Below are 23,350 nucleotides of genomic sequence, written 5' to 3'. Positions count from 1 at the left end.
CTAATGCAGCTGCCTGTAAAAACTGGAGCGGTGACCCACAAACGGGAACATGCTGTTGATAGCCTCTGGGCAGGCTGGCTAATCTCACAGGGAACCCTGAAGTGGTTGCAGACAAAGGAGAACTGTGTTACCTGGTGCTGCTTAACCTCAGAGTGTTGTATAAAGTAACAGGATGCTGTGTGGCATCCTACTGGGAAAGGGGAAGAAGAAGAACGGCATGTAGTGTATCAGGAACGCTGGGCTGAGAAACAGCACCTCTTCATTTCTAGGTACACTCCAACTTGATTAAGCCAATGCCCCATCTCTTACAGCTTCAAACTGGGAGTAGTAAATATAATTAATTGCCTCAAGTGATTAATTACACATTTGTGTTAATTAATGCTGTATTATAAATTGAAAATTTGCTCCAAAGATTGACACTTCAAGACAAGCCTAACTGGCTCCTGGTCAGCACATTACTAAGTTTCAATTCCCAGTCTTCTACGTGGTTCCTAATTAAGCAGTCACAGCAGCAAAGCTTTTGTCTCTCCTATATCTTGTGTCTTTCTAGCTGGGCAGAAAAGAAATTCATTGGCTGGAGGAAGTTCTGATCAATCATGCAAATTTTCTCCCGTCACTTGCATATATGGTTATGCCTCAATTAAAAACCAGACATCTGAGGCCAATATGTGCTTAAAGAAAAATTCTTTAAAATAAATACATTAATTAAAAAGCTTGGAAGCACAGGATCATATGTGTACAACTAAAAGCAGTTGTGAGCCAGAGAACAAACTGCAGAACCAATCCAATTTGCTTATGAACTGAAAGGCTTTTTGCCAGATCTAATATGCCCTTTATGATGATACATATGATGAGAGTGATACAACTCTCATGTAATAATTACTGCTAATTTTATGCACCTCCTGGAGTAATTTAGGTTGCACCATTATCAAACATTTCCAAAGTTTCCAGTCTTTTAGAAACTACACTCACAGATAAATTTCTGGTTAGCTTAGTATGCATTTCAAAGCGCAGTGAGCTGTTTCCATTTAGCCATTTTAATTATGCAAGGCCATAAGCTGCTTTATGAATTACATTATAAAAAGCATTTTCATTCTTATATTGCAATTACACAGTGAATGGGAAATCAAATGAGAATGCTGTGGTTCGAAGTCAGATTAGCAGAAATACATACATCTTCAAGAGAGATACCATCACCAGTCAATGAGCCAAGAGCTGCAAGTGGGGGCAACTGCTCAGAGCTGCCTGAATGCCAGTGGTAAATTCAGCCCCTGTTTGAAAAGGCATTTATTTGAGTCCATTTATTTCATTTTGTGGCTGCCTGTATGGCTGTTTCCTTACTCATATGACAGAGGAACCTTCGCTCTCCATCTCTTTCACACAAAGATTAAACAAAATCATTTCCTAGCTCTCCTGAACTAAAAGTTTTCTGCCTTTTATGTGATAATGTCTTCTAATCAACTGAGGTGAGGAGAGACCTGAGATGATGAGTAAGTAGAATTGCCAAAGCAACCTTCTTGCTACCAAAAGGAGGAAGATTTCCAGCCTCGTCATCAGAGAAGTACTGCAGAAAGAATAAGGGTATAATTCTGAGTGTAGAACAACAGTAATGATATCATTTCTTAAATCTCCTCTTGGGACAGGAAAATCTTACACAGAGAATCCATAACATTCTCCCACAAGCGAGGTGTGACATCTTCAGTACTCTGAATGAATTTTTTTTTTTTTTTTTTCCCATTGTAAATGTCTTATATTTTCTGAGACTAATTCTCCACACCTGTCATCCTGGCTTTAGGCAGCTAAGTCAAACATTCTCAAAATAGGATGTCAGAACACATTAAAGCAATGAAATAATGTTAATAAAATGCCCAGCAAATGCAGTGTCAGAAAATGGTGATTAAGAAGAAAGTCAGCGTGAAACAAATGTACAATGGCGCACTTTGGTTCTCACGTCAAGTACCTGGAGTAAGGCTGTATCCACTGTCAGGAAGATGGTGCTGAAAAATTCATAACTTGTCTCTATGCAAAGACCAGGATATTCACAGAATTACAGATATTCAAGGTGAGCAAAACCAGCATAGAAATTCCTAATTTTTTAGCAGTGAAAGTGAGACAGAATAGCTCTCCCTATACCATACTGTGAGCATATCCTTCAGAAGAAACAAGCAACAGCAGAAGAGTGCTGTTTGGACAAGACCAGAAGAGGAGAGGGGAAAGGCAGAACAAAGAAAGCTTTATTAAGGGGCATTACCCTTCTTTTGTTAAGACTTTCTTAAAGATATTTTGAGGACATTGCTTATGTAGAGGCTGGAAATTAAGAGGCACATTAGCCCTGTTGCAGAATAGGACTAAGACTGACTGATATGCAGGAATACAGCTCAAGGTTTTTCTGGAACTTAAAGAGAGGCAAAACCAGACCTGATAATTTATTTCCATTCTTCCCTTCTTAGTTTACTTCACAGAAGAATAAAACAAAAATTTTATTACACTTAAAACAAAATTAAAATTAAGGCAATTATTTATTCCAACAACCAAACCTTCTTTCATAAGCAGGTGGTATGCTAATCAATTCACTGGGCTTTGACCTTTCTGGAGGAAATAGTCTTATGCTACAAAATTTATCACTGAACTGAAATGTCAGCACTGTAGATGGTATTTTTTTTTTTAACAGAACTTGTTACGATGGCTTTCATGTAATTGTGGAAATGGATCGTTTAACATGCTGGTAAATATGGTCTCTCCTCTAGGAGGGACGCAAACAAAACGGAATATCATGATCACCTTTCTCCTGTATAAGGACTCATAACCTGATTAGAAAAAAGGTCAGGGAAGTGTTAATGCTAAATATATTTTGTCTATTAAGGCAATAGAAGTGGGAGCAAGAAAGAAAGTCTGCTTTCTTTGCCAGAACTGCAAACATGATGGTTTCGCTTTGTAGCCTTCATTTTTTCATACACTTTGTACTGATTTGTGCAATAATCTGAATGGCTGCATTCATCTGAACCATGGTGCATTATTAAGACTCCGTTCTTCCTTTCTTGAGTCCCTCTCAGTAATGCAGCATCTCAACTAATTTTTGAAAGTCTATACTAAAATGAATCAATATAGTGATGTTCTAATTAAAATAACAAAGAACTCTTCAACCAATAGATGCATTTTCCTCATGTTATCAGTCATCTCACATAACACTTAATGAAGCACAATTATTATTACGACTGAGAAAACACTTACCAGTTCTAATTTAGCTTGAGAAAGACTATGTTTTCTATACAAATGGTTAAGTGCATCTGTGGGTTTGTTACCATCAGCAGCCTTACTAATATACTGGTGATGTATGGTGTTTCACTTAAAAGTCAATAGCAAAGAATATGAAGCAAAAACTACTTTGAAGATTTAAGTATGTAACAACGACTTCTCTTACTCAAAATCGCAAAACATGCAAGTACAGAGAAGCAAAAGTTGCGGACAATGGGACTGTTGCTTTTCCCATGTGAACCTATGATGGTGCTTATGATTGTTCCTAAAAGATTTAACATGAATTTAGTGGATTACTGTAAATGTATAGTCCCATAATGGATTACTGATTTTGAAAGACACTGCAATACTGGAATTCACTTATACTAAGTTGACAATGGTTTCACTGAAGTGACTCACACTGGAGTGAGACTTTCCATGTCCAGTCAATTGGACACATTTGAAGTTAGCCTAACCCAGTGATTTACAGACCCACTGATGGACTATAACTGGAGTAAAAACTTTTCAACATTAAACATAATAATGGCTATGCTAAAACATGTAAAATATAGGTCTTATAAATCTTACAAGATTAAGTCTATAAAGTGGAAATGCTCAAATTTAAGCTTCCCAAATCTCACTTGTTCCCTGAGTAAAACATTCATTCTTCAATGTGCAGAGTCCTCTAAAGATTAAAATCTACTTTCAGGTTAACAGACGCTTATTGACTAAGAAGAAAAGGAATGAAAACAGTTAAAGTTTGTGTCACAGTTTGTCACTTCCCCACTCACAACCTATCAATAGAGAAATTAAACACCTTTGCCTGTGTAAAGATAATCATTCTGTTTTGCTATTGTCTACAGGTTCCACTCTCAGTAGGAGCATGTTTTAATCAATAAAGCCACAGAATTATCAGGTAGGATGATAATAAGATTCTGCACCGTCTGCTTTTCTCAAGGTCCATGAACATATTACAGAAAACCTCTCTGTGCAACCTCAGACTGTATCCTCTTCTCATCCCCACACTCTTTTGTGGTGCTGAGACTTTATTAAGATGCTGACAAGATCTTTTGGCTAGCAAGGTGTTCAAAGCAGGGCTGGAGCTTCTTTGCAGAAGTTAATAGTTCAGATCACGCATGCTAATGGTTCTTAGTAAATTGATATGTTATTATTGCTTAATTTTGGTAAACATTCTTACCGGAAAGTAGTCTCTCAATTGCAGCCCATCTAAAATAAGCTCATTTATGCTAATGTCTTTCTCCTTGACACTCAGTAAATTCTTCCTAATGCATTAATTATGACTCCAGATAGACCAATGATTATTTCATATATGCTAATTAGGAATCATTTTATTCAGCCTGCCACACACATCAGTAAACAAGTGGAATGAATTCCCCACAGAGAAGATAAAAAGACAATGATTTTCTTTCAAATGCGGCTTAGAGAATTTACCCCACAATCAAGAAGTAATTAGAGAAGAAATGAGGAGTTAGAAAATATACTTACAGGTGTGAGAGACACCAAGCGCAAGTTCTTTCTCAATGGCAGAATAAAAGCCAATAGTTTCTCAGCTAATGAGTTTTTACTGTATATGATTAAGAAGTGTAATCTCTGTCTATAAAGTAAATAAAAATACAATCAATTCAATTTAAAGGAGAACAACTTGATACGAAAAAGTGTAAAAGCCATTTACGCCCTAGGTTTGAAAAAGATGAGGCTGAAGATGATCATGTGATACATTACTCTTATTTCTACTCACTAAATGTCAAGGTTAAGACACAGTGGAAAACTTCTTTTGCTCCTAATGCCTTTGATCCTTAGAGCTACTAAGGTCCTCAATTCTAAAACCAGGTCATGAACACCTCTTCTTTGTGACTTTTGTATAGCTAGAAAGGATTTCTCTGTAAAAACAATTTCAGTCTTGGAACTAATCAAAGATAAACATAAAATCAAGGGTAAAAAATAATATAATGGACATATATACTGTTAAGCACAAACTCTTATTTCCTCATGATGTAAATGATAATATATTGTAGCATGAACACTGACAGTATTTATGTTCAGATCTGCTCTATGAATACAGATTTAAGTTTTTACTTGGAGAAAAATTAATTGTTTGTGGATATGAGAACTTGTATTTTATTTTTCTCTCTGTCTTTCAGATCAACTTAACTCATTTTACAAATATACATACTCAGGGCCTAGAGTCCTGCTGGGTGCTTTCTGAAAACATGAATAAATAATACAGTAGACTCTGTGATCTGAATTGAACTATCAGTTTTGATGTGTGAGCCAATCTACAAACTAAATCAGTCTTCTGAAATCAGATATTTCAGTGTTTGAAGGTTGACTGGGTAACATGGATGAATTAATCCAACAGTATCCAGAACACCTAGAAAAACAGCACGAAGACATTATTGAATGAACTAATCAATTATGGTTCAGAATAAGAGAATTACTTTGGATGTATAAACTTTTAGGGATATGACATTTTTGTATGGTCTCTCAATCATGATTATGTCTATATTAAATATATATATATATATGCAGGCAAACAATTGCTTGCAAGAAATGTACACGAAACTCATACCTAATACTAAGCTTAAGCTTAATCATGAAAATAATTGGGTGAAGTACTGCAAACACAGCTTTGCATCTACATCATCCTAAAAGAGATGCCTACTATCAACTATGTGGAAATAGAGTATGAATTTTTACCTTGATTATTCTAGAGTCCAGGAATATTGGGATGAAATCTGAGCCAAATTCTGGAACCTAATGAAGTGAATTTCATCCTATAAAGATCCCAAAGAATACCATTCTAGTTAATCCCGTCAGAAGTACTTTTGTGGCTAAAGAAAATGAAACTGCCTTTCTTTAAGCAGATGGATATAAATTTATAGTGACTACAAATGAGTATAGATCATGTCCTAAAGAACATGTAGGTCCTGGATTTTCTACATCAATGAGAAGACTATGAAAGTATTTAAATTCATCTTGCATATCAAAATGTAGTGTGCAATATCTTTTTCAAAAATTTAACTTAGGGACTTTGTAGAACACTCTTAAAAACTTTGAAACTGCGTATAGCGCAGTACTGAAGATATACCATTAAATGCAAAAGTCTACTTCTGAAATCACCCCTCTACATTTATATTACTATCATGATATTCTTCTATTCTTTTTCTGAGCTGGGCAACTCCATGCCCTAAGGATCAGCAGGGATACAGAATTGTTCGTAATGGAGAAATAAAAAATAAATAAATAAATAAATAAATAAAGACTTAAACTCTGCTAATGACTCTCTGAAACAATAAGGGATATAAGTCTAGGATTATTAAAATTAACATCAATCAGTTCAGACAGAAAATCCTTAACTGTCCAGTTAGATTACTCAGCCATTCAAACTCCTTGGAGATAAGGGTTGCTTACAGACTGTTCTAACTATACTACAGTTTTAATAAGTGCAGAATAGATGATTTTGGAAAGCACCTTGAAAAACCCTGGAAAATGTAAATTTTAATTTAATTCATGCACTTCTGCCTATGGGGGTTGTTCTTTGGTTGGGTGGTTGTTAGAGTTTAGGAAAATGGTAATGAAAGATCAGATGGATACTGTTCAAGAGCATTACCCATAATGATCACATTGAAAGCTATTAGCAGTTTTAAATATATAAATACATAGCTACTAATGAGATGTGTTTATGACACCATATCAAGATTATTTTGCCACTAATGATTATTTAAAGAGCAGAAAGTGAAATCCCAAGTTTTCTGCATACTGCAGTATTTAAAGGGGAGGCCATTCCCTTAATGCTTATTTCAACAAAGTTATGAAGAGCCAAGTTAAAATAACTCACAGACAACATACTGAACACTGATGAAACAATAACGATGGTCCCTTGCTGGTGGTACAGCAGCAGCATGCTTCATTTGTCTTTCAATACACTGTTCTAAGATTCAGATATATCTGTCTCACAGAACATTAAGTGAAGCCACGTGGGAACCAAAATTTCTAGTGAGTTTTTGTATAAAAACTAGGGGAAATTTCAATGAACGATTTTATTTTAGTCCTTCGTGGAAATCAAAAGCTACAGAAAATCTTTAAAATTATGTTTGCATCTTTGACATTCATCTTGACACCAGCAGTTTCCATAGTTTTGATCATTGTTTAAATATCTTCTTTTGAAACAAAGGAATTAAAACAAATAAATGAAAGCAGGTAACCACCTTATTAACACCTATTTAATGTTAGACACATTGAGTTCCTGGCTTCTGGGAAGGCTTTGCCATCCCAAAAGGCTTCTTTGTAATACCACATAGGCACAACATTTTCACAGTGGTTATTGCAAGCACTATGGCATCTACATGGAAAAGATGCAAGAGTGTAGAAGACAGGGATGCTTTGCTCCTAATTTCACTATCCTCCTTAGAATTTCACATCTTTTGTGGTATCATTACTCACTTGAGTTTGAGTTCTGTGTGTTTTTCACATACCCCAAGAATAAAACAGCACAATGCCAGATAAGGTGAGTTGAAGAAAGACAGGCATCCCCGGTTAGGCAAGGAATACACAAAGACAAATAATTATAATAAAGCCTATTAGCAAAAGCCTTTTGCATGCAAATCTCTGAAAAGTCAACACGAATAGAGACTCCAACCCCAAACAGCATTTCTAAAACATTGACAGAACAGAGTCATTTCAACATCGCACAACTCAACGCTACACGTGTAAGACTAATTTTGCTATCAATATATTTGCATCAGGTATTGAGGACCTTTCTATCTTCGGTATGTTTCATACAAATATAAATGTAGAAGAAACTGATTTCTTGGTAAAAAGTTGCATATTTATTCTGACATTCAAACTAGTTTCATTTGTTTATGCAAAATCTTGTTCACTACTGCTAGCTCTTTCAAGAAAATGGTATAGCTGTGCTCTGTATAATATTGCAGAGGGATAGGATCTGGAAAGCATAATCTGAAAATACTTCGCTATATTTTAAGCAACATTTAAAAGCACAAAATTTGTTTTCAAGCTATTTATGATTTGCCTACTTTCATTGGAGGAGTGCAGAGGAGGGAGAGGGTGTCATAGAAGCCAGAAACTTTTTTCAAATCTGGGAATAATATTAATATTCAGTGGGGACAAAACCTTCTCCCTGGACAAGAATGACATCAATTATGTGGGAATTTTTTAGAGTATTCAACATAATGGAAGATAGTCTTAATTACTTAAATACATAATTGCCTGACAACTAATCCCAATCATGACTTTTTTTTTTTCTATTACCGCTAGCAGACACAAAATGAACATTCAAGTATAATTGTTTATCTAAAAACCAAAACAAAACACTACTACCAACATCAAACCTATGCTTTAATTGTAATTGCATTTTGTGCATTTTATTGAGAATTTTAAAACTACGAAAGAGCTTAAAAGATATGGAATTAATAGGGATTTGGCACATTGAGCATCATAACTTATAAAATTTACAGCATTAACTAAATCTGCTACCTACAGCAATTCCCAGCTTAAAAAAAAATAATAAATAAAATAAAAAATTCAAAATAATTGGAAGGCCACATGAAATTTAAATTGGAAAAAGAAGAATCATCTTTGTGAATGCTACCTTTGACAGAGAATCCTTGCTATGCAATATCCTTTTAACCTTAATTGAGTATTGCCAAATCGGTGCTCCTTCATGACATTTCATATGTTGTGAACTCCTAAACTATGACATTTTAACCTCAAACGAGATCTTGTAGTTGATTCATAAAACGTCTGAGTACTTGAAATGCAAGTGGAAGTACAAAGGACAGGAGAAGTAACTATAGAAAACTTCATGAAAAACTGCACTATTCATTCAATTCCATGTATTCATTACAGAGCATAACTGAAGCTGGGCACCAGTATGTATGTTCCTCATACATAGAGGATTACTTGAGTTATCAATATTACACTCTGTTACTTCACCTGAAATTGTACACTGGTCAGTAAAGATTAAACTTGTTGTCACAATTTCCACAGTCCTGATGTCAACATGGTATCCCATTACATCCTTGTAGCTAGCTATGCAGAACCAGGGTAGACAACTGGCTGGACCTTTGGACTCACAGGGCAGCGGTGGAATGGTCAAAGTCTAACCAGAGGTCAGCTTGGAGTGGCTTTACTCAGGGGTTGATTTTGAGGTTAATACTGTGCATCAGCAACAACTGTGATAAAAGAAAGCTTCCTCAAAAAGCTTGAAGATGATGCTAAGAGAGGGACTGATCCGTCAGTGAGCCCAGATGCAGTTCAGAGAATGTGCAACAAGCTGGAGAAATAGACTGACAACAACATTATGAAATGAAATAATGCAAAAGTCACGCACCTGAAACAGAGTAAGTCCATGTGATGGTATAGGGAAGGGATCCACCTATCTAGAGGGCAAATTCACAGAAAAAGACCTCGGGATTCCTGTGAACAAGTTGAACATCCGTCAATAGAGATATTATTTGGTGATGAAGAGCTACTTCTACTGGGCTACATTAGCAAAAGCATGGCTGGCTAGAAGATCACGGAAACAATGGTTCCCCTCTATGCAATGCCTGTGAAAATACAATTGATCTGTGTCCATTTTTGAGCCTCTCAGTACAAGCAAAACATTGCCTAGTTAGATCAAGTCCAACAGCAGGCCATGAGGATGTATAGGTGGCTGAAATACATGAGGTATGATAACGGTTTGCTTGAGCTGAGGAAAAAAGGATAAGAGGGTACCTACCTGCAGTCTTCCACTGCCTAAAGGAGGATTATAGACAGAAGGGAGGGCCAGACTCTCCTCAGAGGCACACAGCAAATAGACAAGAAGCAATGACAAGCTATAGCACAGGAAATCCAACTAGTCATAAGGCAAAATATTTTCATAGAGTGGTGAAGAACTACTTGCTCACTCTGTCATTGGAGATATTTAAAATCTCACCAAGACATGGCCCTGAGCAACCTGAGCAACTTCAAAGTTGATCCTGCTTTGATCAAGAGGTTGGACTAGATTGCCCTCAGAGGTCCCCTCCAGCCTAAGTTATTTAATGATCAGTAAAGAAATAAAAATTCATGAAATGTTGCTATACATAAATAATATGTAGTATAGCAGCAAAGAACAGAAAAAATAAATTAGCAAGGTAATTTCTCTTTTGCATCTAGGCCCCACTGAATTGTGGTAAAGACAGGATTAACAGAGCTATCTTTGCACGTCTGACCCTAATTTTAGAGAATAAGAGAAAAGACTGGCAGCATGGAGATGACATTGGAGGACCAACAGAGCACTGTACCTGTTTAGCCATCTAAACTCACCCCCTATATACTCCTATACTGAGGTAAGAGAGGATCTTACACTAAGGCACCCTCTTGGAGCTTTCCTCAGACAGCTCCTGGGAGAATCCAATCATTTCTTCAGCTCTAATCTTCAGCACTGCAAGAATAGGATTGCATGCAAAACACATAATGGCTTTGATCCAAAGCAAGAGCTTGAATTAAGGATGTAAAAATGTCAGATGCTCTGTTGAGAATAACTCTATGAAAGGAGTGTGGGTCTTGACAAATATCTAGAAATCAGTCACAGACCACTATTCTGTTATGTTAGAAGCCATGCAAACAGCCAACAAAACCAAACAAGCAAACAAACCTTCTGTTGCTTATCTAAAAGTAGATTAGAAAAGTATACAGGTAATACTAGAGAAAATTCCCCTTTGTAGATTGTTTAATAAGATGTTTATAATGTATGGCTTTATAAGTAAAGCATTCAAACCTAAGTCAAAACGAGATGTCAGCAGATGGAGAATGCAAAGAAATTGGCCTCAGCAAAGGACTGTAGGAAGAATGAACTCTACATTATGAACTCGACACATAGAGCTGACTGGTTTAGGAAACCACCCAATAGAACGATTAGGTCTAAAACTGCTTAGAAACAGCCTGAAAGCTATAAATACACACACTTAATACACCCATTTAATGTATTTGAAATAAAATGCCTTGTACTTGTGATTACACCATCTGAGAAACTCTGCCCTGGAACAGGGTTCCCCCGGCATCAAACTTGTACCCACACTGGAGTTCCCATCCACACGTGCAAAGACATCCCTCTCTCCTTGCAGCTTACCCCATGGCCAGACCTCTACTAGCATGTCTTGACCTGAAACTGTTCAGTATCAGGACTCTCCTATTCCATTGAGTTTATAAAAATATTTCACTTAAACATTTCTTTAACACAGTATCTACCCACATTATTTGGTTATATTTAATCATCACATTAAAGGTTTTTTTTTGTTTGTTTGTTTTGTTTTTGTTTTTATTGTGTGGCTTTTTTGTTTGTTTTTTTTTTTTTTGTGTCTTCTTCTTTTTTTTTTTTTAATATTTTATTTTTTCCTGGGAACTGGTTTCCCCACTTATATTTGGGGGTCCAGTAGATATTGCTCAGCCATGAAAGCTGACCTTGCTCACGTGAACAGTCTCACTGGAAAATAAAATGAAACAAAACTAGCAGGATTTTTAACCAAAATGAGTAACAATTGAGCCCACAATATCCATGTATGACACCGAGAACACTCAACATTCTTACTGAAAAAGGAAAAAAAAATAAATATTCAGCAAAATATCATATACCACAGAGAGCAAAATCAAAAGCATACTGATTAGAAAGAGGCTTTGCAGCAAACTGCAATCAAAGTTTTGATTTCAGTTTTTGCTTCTTTGGCTGTTTCAAAGGCCTCTTCATTCTCCAACATAATATTAGAAAATGCAACAGAAAAAAGCTGAATGGGCTTGAGGAACTTTGGACTTGCTCTTTACCTTGTCTATCATTACAGTTCCTAGAATTTCACGGAAATGTACCCAGCTTTGATACATCTTCAGATTACTTGGCTGAAATGCTGTACATCTACAAATCACCAAAAAGTACATTTGTGAACAGAACGTCCTTGGAGAGGGGAAGGGGATGGGGAAAGGGAAGGGATCCTCCTACTTCCCATGGAGATTGCAACACCCCTCCCTGCCCCTCCCCCCCCAAAACAAAACAAAACAAAACAAAACAAAACAAAACAAAAAACTAGAATAGCATAACATACTAATTCTAGCCATTCATGTCTTCATGTGTGTTGGTTGAGCATTCCCTTTGCTCCACACCTGCCTTTATAATCACCACATAGTATGACTGGAACATCAGACTGTGTTCTTCTGTGATTAGAAGGTAATTAGTTTTAATTTGTTGTTAATGATAAAAGAATCAGGATTGGGGTTTTGTTTAAAACTCCGAATCTTTTTTACTGTGATTTTCAGTAAGCCACATTTTTTATGATGATATAAGACCTCTATTCCTGATTACATTACCCCTTCTTGTTCATATGGGCATTAATCTTTCATGGATAATGTGGCCTGTTTCTAATGAAAGCCTTAAGCCTTAGACTAAAAGCACTCAATTTAGGTGCTTTAGAAATACTATGTCATTGAGACTGCATAGGAGGCTGGTTAATACCTTGCTGTCCAAATGACTTGGGAAAATTAATGGACCAAACTGAAGTAAAAACCTCTATGTTCTTTTCTTGTAACAAAATAAGGACACCGTAAATGTAAAAAATTGCCAAGGAGATTATATAAGCAATCAGCTGCTAACAATGCTTTTCTAAGTGAGCCAATATATCAACATTATTCAGAATTCAGGCTTTATTCAGGCTTCACTGGGAAACGCAATTATATCTGAGAAAAATACTGGTATTTTCTGTCTTGTTAATTAAAGGGCAGTAGTCATTTTTTGGCAGTTATTATACCTGTGAGATATTAAGACGAGGTGTTTTCAGAACCAGAAATGAAAACTCACAAAAATGTAGATCCATCACTTCTGCATATCTCAAATATCTGGATGTTGGTTTCCAGAAAGGTGAAAAACTATCAACATCAATTTCCAATCCCTTTTCTATTCTGCATGTATCTAAATACATCTATATGGAGATCATTTTGCTGTATTTCACACTGCTTTCCAGCCAGAAATGGTGCCCACCAGGTTACTGAAAGATCACTGAAAAACTATCAGGATAGCATTCTAGGTTTACCTGACTTCTTTATTTAGATTTTCTTTACACTGTGTGTTTTGGGGAGCAAAATGTGTCTATTTATCCAGTATCTGATTCAACAGAGCTCCCTCTGAGATCTGTTGATGCTACCAAACTACATAATAGAACTGAAAATCTTTGAACGGAACTGCCAGTGAGGGTTTTTGATTGCAGAGAAAAGACTGAAATGAATTTGGGAGTATTCTTCATGAATATTTTGCCAAGCCAGCCCTTTGCTCTTACAGATCTACACTCAGAGGACAAACTGATAGACAAAAATGAAGCAATTAAAAGAATGGACTCTTTTGTTACTACTGATATCGCATAGAATTTCAGAAGATCACTCTAAAGGTTAAAAAAATGGAACAAAGTTAAATAACACTAGAGTGCTCTGAATCAGGCACTTCAGAGGAGGGGCCAAAGAAAGACACTGAGGACTCACACTAGAAGATATGCTGAAAGATTTCCTAGAATACATACCTATTTAGCAACAAAAAATAGCTTTAGGCCAAAGTCTAAGTTTGGGCTACAACAAGCTGACAGTAGGTGGCTGTGAAAAGAAGATCTCCACAAGCAGATTGAGCATCTAGTATTAAACGTCAGAGCCTTAGATCCCTAGGATCAGCTGTGATCTCACTGTGAGATCAATCTGGAGAGAAATCAATTGACTGGCTTTCATGCAAAAAAAATATCAAGGCGCAGGGGGTACACAAAGGAGCACGCTGTTGTGGAGTCACTTTGTAAAGCCGAGCAATCACTACAGCTCCCCATGTATTTTTTACATTATCCATCTCATCCCATGGCTAAAATTAAAAACCAGGCTCCCACTTCCACAGTTCAGTAGGCTTCTGTGTTTAAATGAAGTTCATTAATTTCAGTGGTCAGAATCAGAACTCCAGGCTGCAGAAGGCTCTACAAAAGAGCCTGTTTTAATTTTCCAAGTTTCTCGAGGAAACAAATAATTTTCTCTTATATTTATTCTTGTTAGAAAATGTAGCTCTTAAAGAGTAAACTAATGTTGTGTCAAGTAAAACTTTTGAAGTTCCTCTCCTTTCATGAATGAAAGTAGTGCTACATTTAAAACGTTACATTTTCTCCAACAGCCCATCTCTAATGTGAAAATTAATGTGCCCTGCCTGAGAACCTCTGCAATAATACTGAAGGCATTAAAAATTGCTGTTTCTATTTGATACTGTTAGCTTTTAAAGCTGTAAAATGGCTATCCACAATTGCATTTTATTGATTTAGGCTTTTAGTTACATTTTGCATAACAAAATTAATTTGCAAATGATTATCTAGTTGCCAAATATTTTAGCTAATTACGAGATTTAAAAAACCTTTCATATGAAGTGAGATAGGAAAAAGTGAAAGCATTTCAAAACTAGTTTTCTGTTAGCTGCCAGAACTGTTTAAATACTGTGGGAATACTGATCAAGCCTAAAAGCCCCAAACCATGCAAAACACCACAACAGTTAAAATAACCTCACAAATCTCTTTTATCACTTAAAAATAAATAAATAACTAAATAAAGGCTAAAAAGTAAGGACAGCCTTTATACTTTTTCAGGAGGAAATGAAAGAAATATGCTAACAACCTTATCTTGAATTTATTCTAGCTTTATTTTTTATTTATTTTTTTTTTTAATAAAAAACATGAGGAAAAATACTGATGTGAAGAACTTAATAGCTAGAAGGTGTTGGGGAAAAGGGCAGATTTCCCTCTGTAAATATTTATATTAATACAGTATTGTTTTTGATGCAACAAAAATGCACAAAACTCATGTAAGAATAATAGGAATTTTGCAGCTGCAAATACATTCCTTTTCCTTATTCCTTGGAAGTAAACAAACAATGAAATACAACATAAAATTGTGTGTAGTGTAGCTAAGGTCTCTCAGTCTTTGAATTTGTTAGAACCAATTAGCACTGAATTGAGATGGACAAAATAAACTTTGAAGAGGTGTTCCCTATTCTTATTTTTACTTGTACTATCAATATTAGAGCCCCCTACTGCCACAGCCCAGCCTGAACTCCTGTGACTACATATATGCCACCAGAGATTCTCCAACCCCATAGAGTGGTTCCTTGGCATGTGGGCAGCATCTGGACGAGGCGGCAGCTCTGAGGTCGGGTGGGCACCATTACCAAGGCCAAACCATGCTTATCTCCTCCCCAGGTGAGCTCAGCAAGCAAGCAGCAGCAGATATTCCTGTTGCACGCTATCTCTGAGGCAGTTTTGAAGGAACCCACAATTTCTACACCCACAGGCTGCTGAGCACAGGTTTAGGTCTGAGCAGCAAGGAAGAACCTTGAATCTACAGAATGGGTTTGGACTTGAACACGGGCTCAAGACAGTACTCAAATTTAAACCACACCAGACTTCAGAGGCATAAATGAACTCTTCAACAGCATGTGGAGGAGAAGCAATCAATCTGAATGTTCAGCAGCCGTTCACAGAATCAAATACCCAGAGAGGGTTTGAAGTACAACATCTGAGAAGATTTTGTAAATGAGGAGAGCACAACATCTACTTGCAAACACCAGTAAATCATTCCCATCCCTTTGATTACATCAGATGCTCTAGGAATGTTTCAAGTCTGATGCTCACAGAAGTGGATCTACTTTTTATGAGAACAAGACAATCTCAGTGTTGTATTTGTCTGTACTGTACCAAATCATTTGAAAATGGTGCAGCACTTTTTCATGCTTAATCCTATCTAAATTTTCTTATGCTTTGATTTATTCTAGCTAAATCAGTTCTGTGATAATACCATGTATGATTTTTTTTTTCTTTTATAAAACTGGTCTTAATGTACTCATTTACTTCAGAGCCTTACAAAGTGAATTGCTAAAATTAAATCTCTGTCTCTGTATCTGATCTACTTCGGAAGTGTCCATGGTATGGCATTAACTGAAGTGACCTACTTGAGAGATAATTCCTCATTAGCTAGTTATGAGGGAGAACAGCCTCCCGACAGAATAAGAATAGTATAGTCTTTGGAGAGTTTGCCTTTCTGTTTGATGATTCAATTTGCACTGTACTCATTCATGAGGCATACTGAGATTTTAAGGGGCATGCCCTATTGTTCAGAGTGCCACAGCAAATTGTTCACAGGCACATTCTAATATTGGACTTTAATACTTTCTTGGGATATTGTGGAACAGTATGCATGATTTCTTCTGGCACATATAAGGAACAGCAGATGATACACTAATAGTATACCTCCTTTACTGCCAAGGAAAGCCCCCAAAAGCCCAGGGGACAGTTTGACAGGAAACTACACGGTATTAGTCTATTTTGTAAGCGATAAAACTAGTACTCAAATTCAGATTTCTGCATGATTCTTTGTGCTTTGTGTTTATTATATCAACACTGTCTGTTCAACAAACATCATAAAGCACAGAGATAAGGAGGCATTCAGGCCTCTTGTATTTGAATTAGATAATAAATGTAACACAGCAACTCTAAATCTCTTTTGTAAGATACAGGGGACCCACTAAATTCAGCTCAGCCAATGTGCCAGCAGCAGAATTAAAGTAACTCAGTGTGAGAACTGCACTCCCAGCCATCCTCCCTTATCCACTCACAACGTACCAGGAGAGGAGGGTTGGTACCAAAGACCATTCAGAGATGACAGCCAGGAAAATCTCCCACCTGGCATTACTGAGGGACTTGAATATACTATTCCAAGAATATAAGCAACAGATCTTCATGATTGACAAACATATCTAATAAGGATCCTACTTTCAAGGAGGAGTGAACCTGTTGCAGCCATGTGGCAGGATGACTGCAGAGACAGACTGCAGAACATGATGAAGACCAAGGTAGTATGACACAGCCCACTACAGAAGGCATCACAGACACCGAGGCCGCAGGTAGGTAAGCGCACACCCACCTAACAAGTAGATTCACAAAGCAGTAGCCAGAGACGGGTCCTAAGCACAGCAGGGCACTTCATGGTCTGATACAGACTTAGAACAGCAGTTCAGACACAATGGTTGAGTGGCCATCGTGCTCAGGCAGCCGCAAGTACCAATCACCACTGAACACTGCTGCCAAGAGACAGATAATTAACACAGAGACACAACAAGCAAGCTTACAGAAATCCTAGCCATCAAGTGGGTTAATACAAAAGAAACTGTAAAGCTGGTGTAACAGAAGCTCCATGGTTCATATTTACAGGTAGGCTGAACACTGACTGCGTGTCAGGGCCTGATTTTTATTACTTCCTCTGTTTTAAAGGGTTTGATTATAGACAGGGAGAGTGCCAGGTCTGGATAATGAGGGGATGAGCACTGCATGGCCACATGGCAATGTAGATGGAGCTAAAGTGCACAAATGAGAAGTTTCCTAAAGAAACAGTCATAGTGCTGAGAAAATCCGTCATCAAATTTGAGACTACAGACGAGAAGCCAGACACCTGGTCAAAAGTCTGCCTACTGGAAGGAAAATGAAGCCAGAGAGGATACAGTGGTCCACCAGAAGACTAAACCTGTGCAGTCTATTGCAATAGAGTCCTTTGGTTAAAGCAACCGAGCAAATATTAATAAAAAGAAAGCTGCAGGACTTGTATTTGAAACAAAGGTTGCAAACAGAGTGCAATTTGGAGGAAGTAGCACAGTAGCAAAGACTTTGGAATAGGTACCATGAAGTCCATCTGCTCACATTAAGCTTGAGAGCTAACTGCTGTTGAATAATTTACAACAAGTTTCATCATTAACTAGTTTAGATTTAGATACGTGCAAGTCTCTCAGGTAACTATCTAATGTAAAACACACAGAGCAATGGACACAAACAGAAAAGGTACGTTCCCTACAGTTCACAATGTCAAACGCTTTTCAGTTCCAGATTTTAATCTACAGTCTTTATTCCAGGTGGTGGCAAGGCACAGATCCAAGATACAGTATGGTTTGCACCAGATGTTGGCACTCATGCAAATCTAATTTTGGCAAGCAGGGGAAGAGGCAGGACACGAGATGCTGCAGCAGACATTCTGGTGTTGGCTTGGTGCCTTGAGAGCATGGCAGCATTTCATGTGTACGTCAGGCCTGGATTCTTCTCTGTTATTCTGTGTTCTTTAAAGCAAACCAAGTCTCCAGCTGTTATGGTTTTCAAGTAACTTTAAACAATCAAATGAGTGTAACCAATACAGAAATATGCAGAAATGACTGAATTGGCATACAGTCTGAAACTATATTTCTGTATTTCTATACACCATGAACTTGAGCCCGTATTCATTTTGATGACCAGTGATGGTATTGTAATTACAAGTATTACTAATTTTGGCTTCTACTCGGTGCAGTTTTAACTCAAGACATAACTTGAACATTTGTACAACAAAATCAAGTTCTTCTATAAACTTCAAATAGCTGGCCTACGAAAATAAATAAATAAATAATTAAATAAATACAGCTCAAGTACTCAAGTACTACTGATGTTTGAATTAGCAGCATCATGCAAAAACAGCTACAGATTACAAGCTGAAGTGAGCAAATCCAATTGCTAAGCATAGATCATATGCTGTTTTATTATTTGGCTACTCTCTCTCATGCAGTCTGGATTGAATAGAGCAACTTCAATACAGCAGCTGCTGACATGAAGCCAAAGAGTGTTCCACTGCTTACAAAAGGAAGTGAGAAAGCAAGCAGAGCATCATAAAATGAAGATTTGAACCAACATTCCTCCAGGTTGGAGCTGGGAGAGCGAAGGAGAAAAATTAAGGACTATCTGCTACACATGGAAGGCATAGGGGTTTAGGGACACTGTATTGACACCTGGCAAAGCAGCAGGTTTGTCATTGGTTTTATTCTCCTGAAGTCTGAGCAAACATCCAGGCAATACAGTAGAAGGGCAGGAAGATCATTGGTTGATCTTTTTTGCATTTTTGGAACCCTCACTGAAATTGTTGCAACTTCAAGTCTCATTGGTGGGCATGGCTTGTAACTTTAACAGAATCACGTGAGGATCTATTCTCTCAAAAACAACGTGGAAGGGAATTGGGATACTTTAAGACAAGTTCTAATCTAATGCATCCCAGTCAGAAGAGCAGACACATAGCCTCTTACTGACATGCTGAGAGGCCTTATCCTGGGAATAGTACAGCAGCGATCCAGGTACAGGGACAAATCTTTTCATTTAATCACTTTGACGAGGGAGAGAACAAGGGATTCAAAGAGAAGAGTCATTAGGGAGCACTAAAATTGTAGTTTTGTTTGCCCTTATAGAAGACCAAAACACTACTACCAGAAAACCCTGTTTCATCCACAGTGAACATTACTATTAGATGTTCAAGTTAAAGCTTTTTAGTTAACAATTCTAGCAGTAATTCTGAGGACTCTCTCTTGATGGAAGATGTCACAGCTGAGTATATTTTCTGCAATAAATTATTATTTATCCAGTATACTGAGTATTTATTACTAGGTCCCTGTGCATCTAGCTGTTTTTCTCTTAAGATTTTTTACCTTAAGTGAACTCCAGAATCCTTTTAAGTAGTTTTGCCTGCAGACATTCTGCTAATGGTACTCATCATAGGAACAATTTCAAATGAGGTGATGGTGGCAGGTTTAGAACATCATACATTTTTTTCTGAACTTCCTCTGCTTTTTCATTGTTGTTGACTTCTCTCTGATAGGCACACTATTCTTTGAACACAATAGACTGGATCAGATGACCCAAAATACCTGACCTGAACAGTCTTGCTTAGCAGAGGTAATGAAAGTACATCTGCTGAACTGGTGGAAAAGTCATAAAAATCAGAAGTTTAAAGACAGTGCTCAAATAGCTGAAAAGTAAACAACAAAAAACTATGGATATTTTAAATCCTAGCTTGGAAGTCTGTGAAGATAAACATGATTTTCAATACAGGCTTATCCAAACCATCAGTTTCAGGGATGCAGACACTACTTTTTAGTAACAAATATTATGAGAGCAAGGATTTTTGAAAGGGTCTGGGGGAAGGAGGAATGCAGTACATTGGCTATTAGGTCATCAAAAGGTTTCCAAAACTAATGTTTATAGCTGAATTAAAGTCACATTCATTAAACATGGTTTTGTTTTACGCTTACAAGCTGTAGGCACAGAATAAAATCAGGTTTTGAAACTCTGCTTGTCATTCCAATAATCTGTATTAGTTTTGTTTAATTTTTAACAATGTATTAAAAAAGGATTCTATGAAGCACAGTTTCATTAAAATGTTTAGCATCTCTCTATAAACAAGGAAGATAAAATACCATATAATTTCAGCCTCAACATGTTTTAAGGAAAGCAACAGGAAATAACAAAATGCATGCCTGTGTGCTGGGTATAGAGGTATTTCTGCATGCACATATGCACACACACTGTGAAGCAGAAATCTGATTTTATTAGATGGATCTCTGTGCCAGCAAATTATTGATATCAGTGAAAATTACAGAAGCTTTTGATCTGTAATTCCAAGCAAAGGGGAAACAAATTAGCTGCCAACTTAGGCATTCTCCACACACAGTTTTGTGTTTTCCACAAATTCCACGCTGAGGTCAGCCATTTGAAAAGAGAATACACACAGGTTGCAAGAGGAAGAAATATGAAATACTCTCTTCTCCTCAGAAGAGAGTTCATGAACAGGTGGCTTGAGTGGAGCTTGCAGCCTACACAAAAGTAATAAAAACCTCCCATATGATTTATTTCTAAATGAATTTGGCAAAAATTGCCAAATCCTCTCAAAATCAGTTCTGTAAGGTAAAAGGGTCTTCACTTAAAAAAAATATATATTTTCTGGACTGATGGTCATGTCTGGAGCTATCAATTTCTATATTTATGAAATCAAATTTCTTCGAAAACATGAATATGGCCACTGGGTGTGGTACCTCTATGCCCAGGACTGTGTAACAGATGCCAAGAGGGTGCTAGGAAATGATTTCAGAACAAGGCAATCGTACCATATTACTTTCCAAGTACTTTCACTATTTCCAGACCAAGAAATCATCTTGATTGAAACAGATTTCTATCATTTGCAATTGAGAAGCAACCAAGGTCTGAACAACAAAAAATCCTACTTTTAAAATAACGATGTGTAGTCAGGCTCAGCTTTAGCTGACTAAAAGTTATATCTCTAGCCTTAATTAGTTCATTAGGGTATTGCCAATATATATAGGAAGGCAACTCAAATCCATCCTACCTTTAAGAGGGATGACCTGGATTCCAGAAGTGCCTATGAAATTAACAGAAGCATCTCTGTTTGTAGAAAAATCTTACTGTTTGCCTCATTCATTAATTTTTTTTTATGCCTGTTTACCTAAAATTGTTGTTTATAACAAAATATCAAAATTGTTTCCTACTAAAATACTCCTTAAAATATTGCTGTGGGAGTCTCCAAAAAGCTACAGAATAAACCAGTGCTGCACGGGAAAGATGAAGTTAAGGCAAAAACACATAAATAGCATTTATTTTTTTGCCAAAAGAAATGTGTGACACCAGAGTTTTTCTTTAAAGGAAATATTACCCTTGGTTACTAAAGGAGAGATTATATCACTAGAAGTCCAGTACTGGGTAACATTTATGATTCCTTCACACTTAAATGGGTTTCCTGGAGTAATTCTACAGAGCACCTGGCTTTCCAGAGATATGATATAATCTTCTGCTATTTAATTGAGTACCTGAACTTAGTGGAACATTCAGGAGGGGCAGTTCAGCTGCAGCTTATCTCAACCATAAGATCTAGATGTCTATATGCTGCAGTAGATTTTCCTAAGCAGGTTTTTACTTCTTAATTCAAATCTCTCTCTCTCTCTCTTTTTTTTTTTTTTTTTTTTTTTTTTTCTTTGTCAAATATTTGAAACTCTTATTACAGTAATTTTGCTACAGGCCACAGTACAGTTGAAGGTAAATCACCATAGAAAGTAAGAACCCTGGTCCTTCATACTGGAAAAAAGATCTCATTTTGCTTGACTGTTAGGTTAATACACTATAATTCTTAGCACTTTACTGTTTTGTTTTGTTTTCATGTTTCAGAACTGCAGCTACAAAAGCAAAAGCCTGAAAAGAAATCTTCTTCAATACATAGGGTGGTACCATCAGGCAATGACAAATGTGTCAGTGTACCACATATGAACCATCTCAATATGTGGAAGACACAAAGTCCCTTGGCTTTGTTCTGTGAAATTCAGCAAAGATTTTCAGATGAACATGCATCTTAAATTATTTTATGCTTTCTATCCAATCATATGTTTCTGTTTGTAGCAACACTAGCATTGCCATGACATGCTAAACAATTTGTTGCTTAACTGAAAAACCCAGAAGCAGGAATGATGGTCTGTATGTATTCCTAATCTAAACATTCTTGTTAAACAGTTTGCTGAAAGTAGACTACCTTATGAGACAGCAGGAAAGCCATCAGCACTCCAGAATTAAAGAAAAAATTATATTTTAAGTGATATTCTATAAACTTACTGTAATAAATAATTATACACATACAATAAAACACACCTATATTAATCACAGCTATGAATGTGATTCAATTTGCTGTTACACAATTTTAAATTAGGATTTACTTAACTGAAGTGTGCATAATTCTGCTGACAAACTGACAGGACTTTAGCTGATCCCTCAAGAGCTGAGTCCCTTTGTACTGTCAGGTTGGTTGGCCTGTTTTTCCTCTAATGTACTGGTCCCATTGACCAGACTTAATGTGCGCATGTCAGCTCCCAGGTGCCACATAGGAGAAAAGAAATCAGTTAACCTACCAGGGACATGGCAAACTCTGAAGGAAGATGGCCTCAGGCTTCCCCCTTTTTGCAGAGCAGGTCCCCAGCAGCACCTCCTCGGGTGCACCCAGCTGCAGGTGTGAAACTGGAGAGAAACAACTGGTTCTTCCATCAAGTCCAGTCCTATGCCCTGCTCTGCTCTCATGGTTCTGGGAGCCAGATACCTCTCTTGGCCATTCTCCTACAGGCTCCCGGTCTGTACAGCAACAGAAATGCAGATGTATAAATTGTGACCTCAGGACCTCAGTGCTCCTTCCAGGTTAGGAAGGTCTGGTACCACTAGACAGCTCTTGT

The 23,350-nt window shown here is 37.0% G+C and overlaps 1 long non-coding RNA gene across 4 annotated transcripts in view; it reads right to left on the bottom strand.

Moving 5' to 3' along the window:
* LOC311437469 overlaps positions 1–23,350 on the bottom strand; it is a 317,804-nt gene that overhangs the window by 27,941 nt on the left and 266,513 nt on the right. The window contains exons 9-11 of one of the 4 annotated variants that reach the window (XR_014693485.1): positions 9,608–9,693; positions 5,953–6,029; positions 5,246–5,626 (exon numbers count right to left, since the gene is read on the bottom strand). The exons of 2 other annotated variants lie outside the window; for them this stretch is intronic. This is a non-coding gene — a long non-coding RNA (uncharacterized lncRNA). Of the gene's footprint in view, positions 1–5,245; positions 5,627–5,952; positions 6,030–9,607; positions 9,694–23,350 lie in introns of those variants that run through there. One more of the 4 variants, XR_014693487.1, reaches the window with a different exon arrangement.

This window comes from Aythya ferina (assembly GCF_964211825.1).
Source record: "Aythya ferina genome assembly, chromosome: 5".
Lineage (NCBI taxonomy): Eukaryota > Metazoa > Chordata > Aves > Anseriformes > Anatidae > Aythya > Aythya ferina.
The sequence above is the reverse complement of the archived record's forward strand: the minus strand, read 5'-3'. Positions and strand labels throughout refer to the sequence as shown.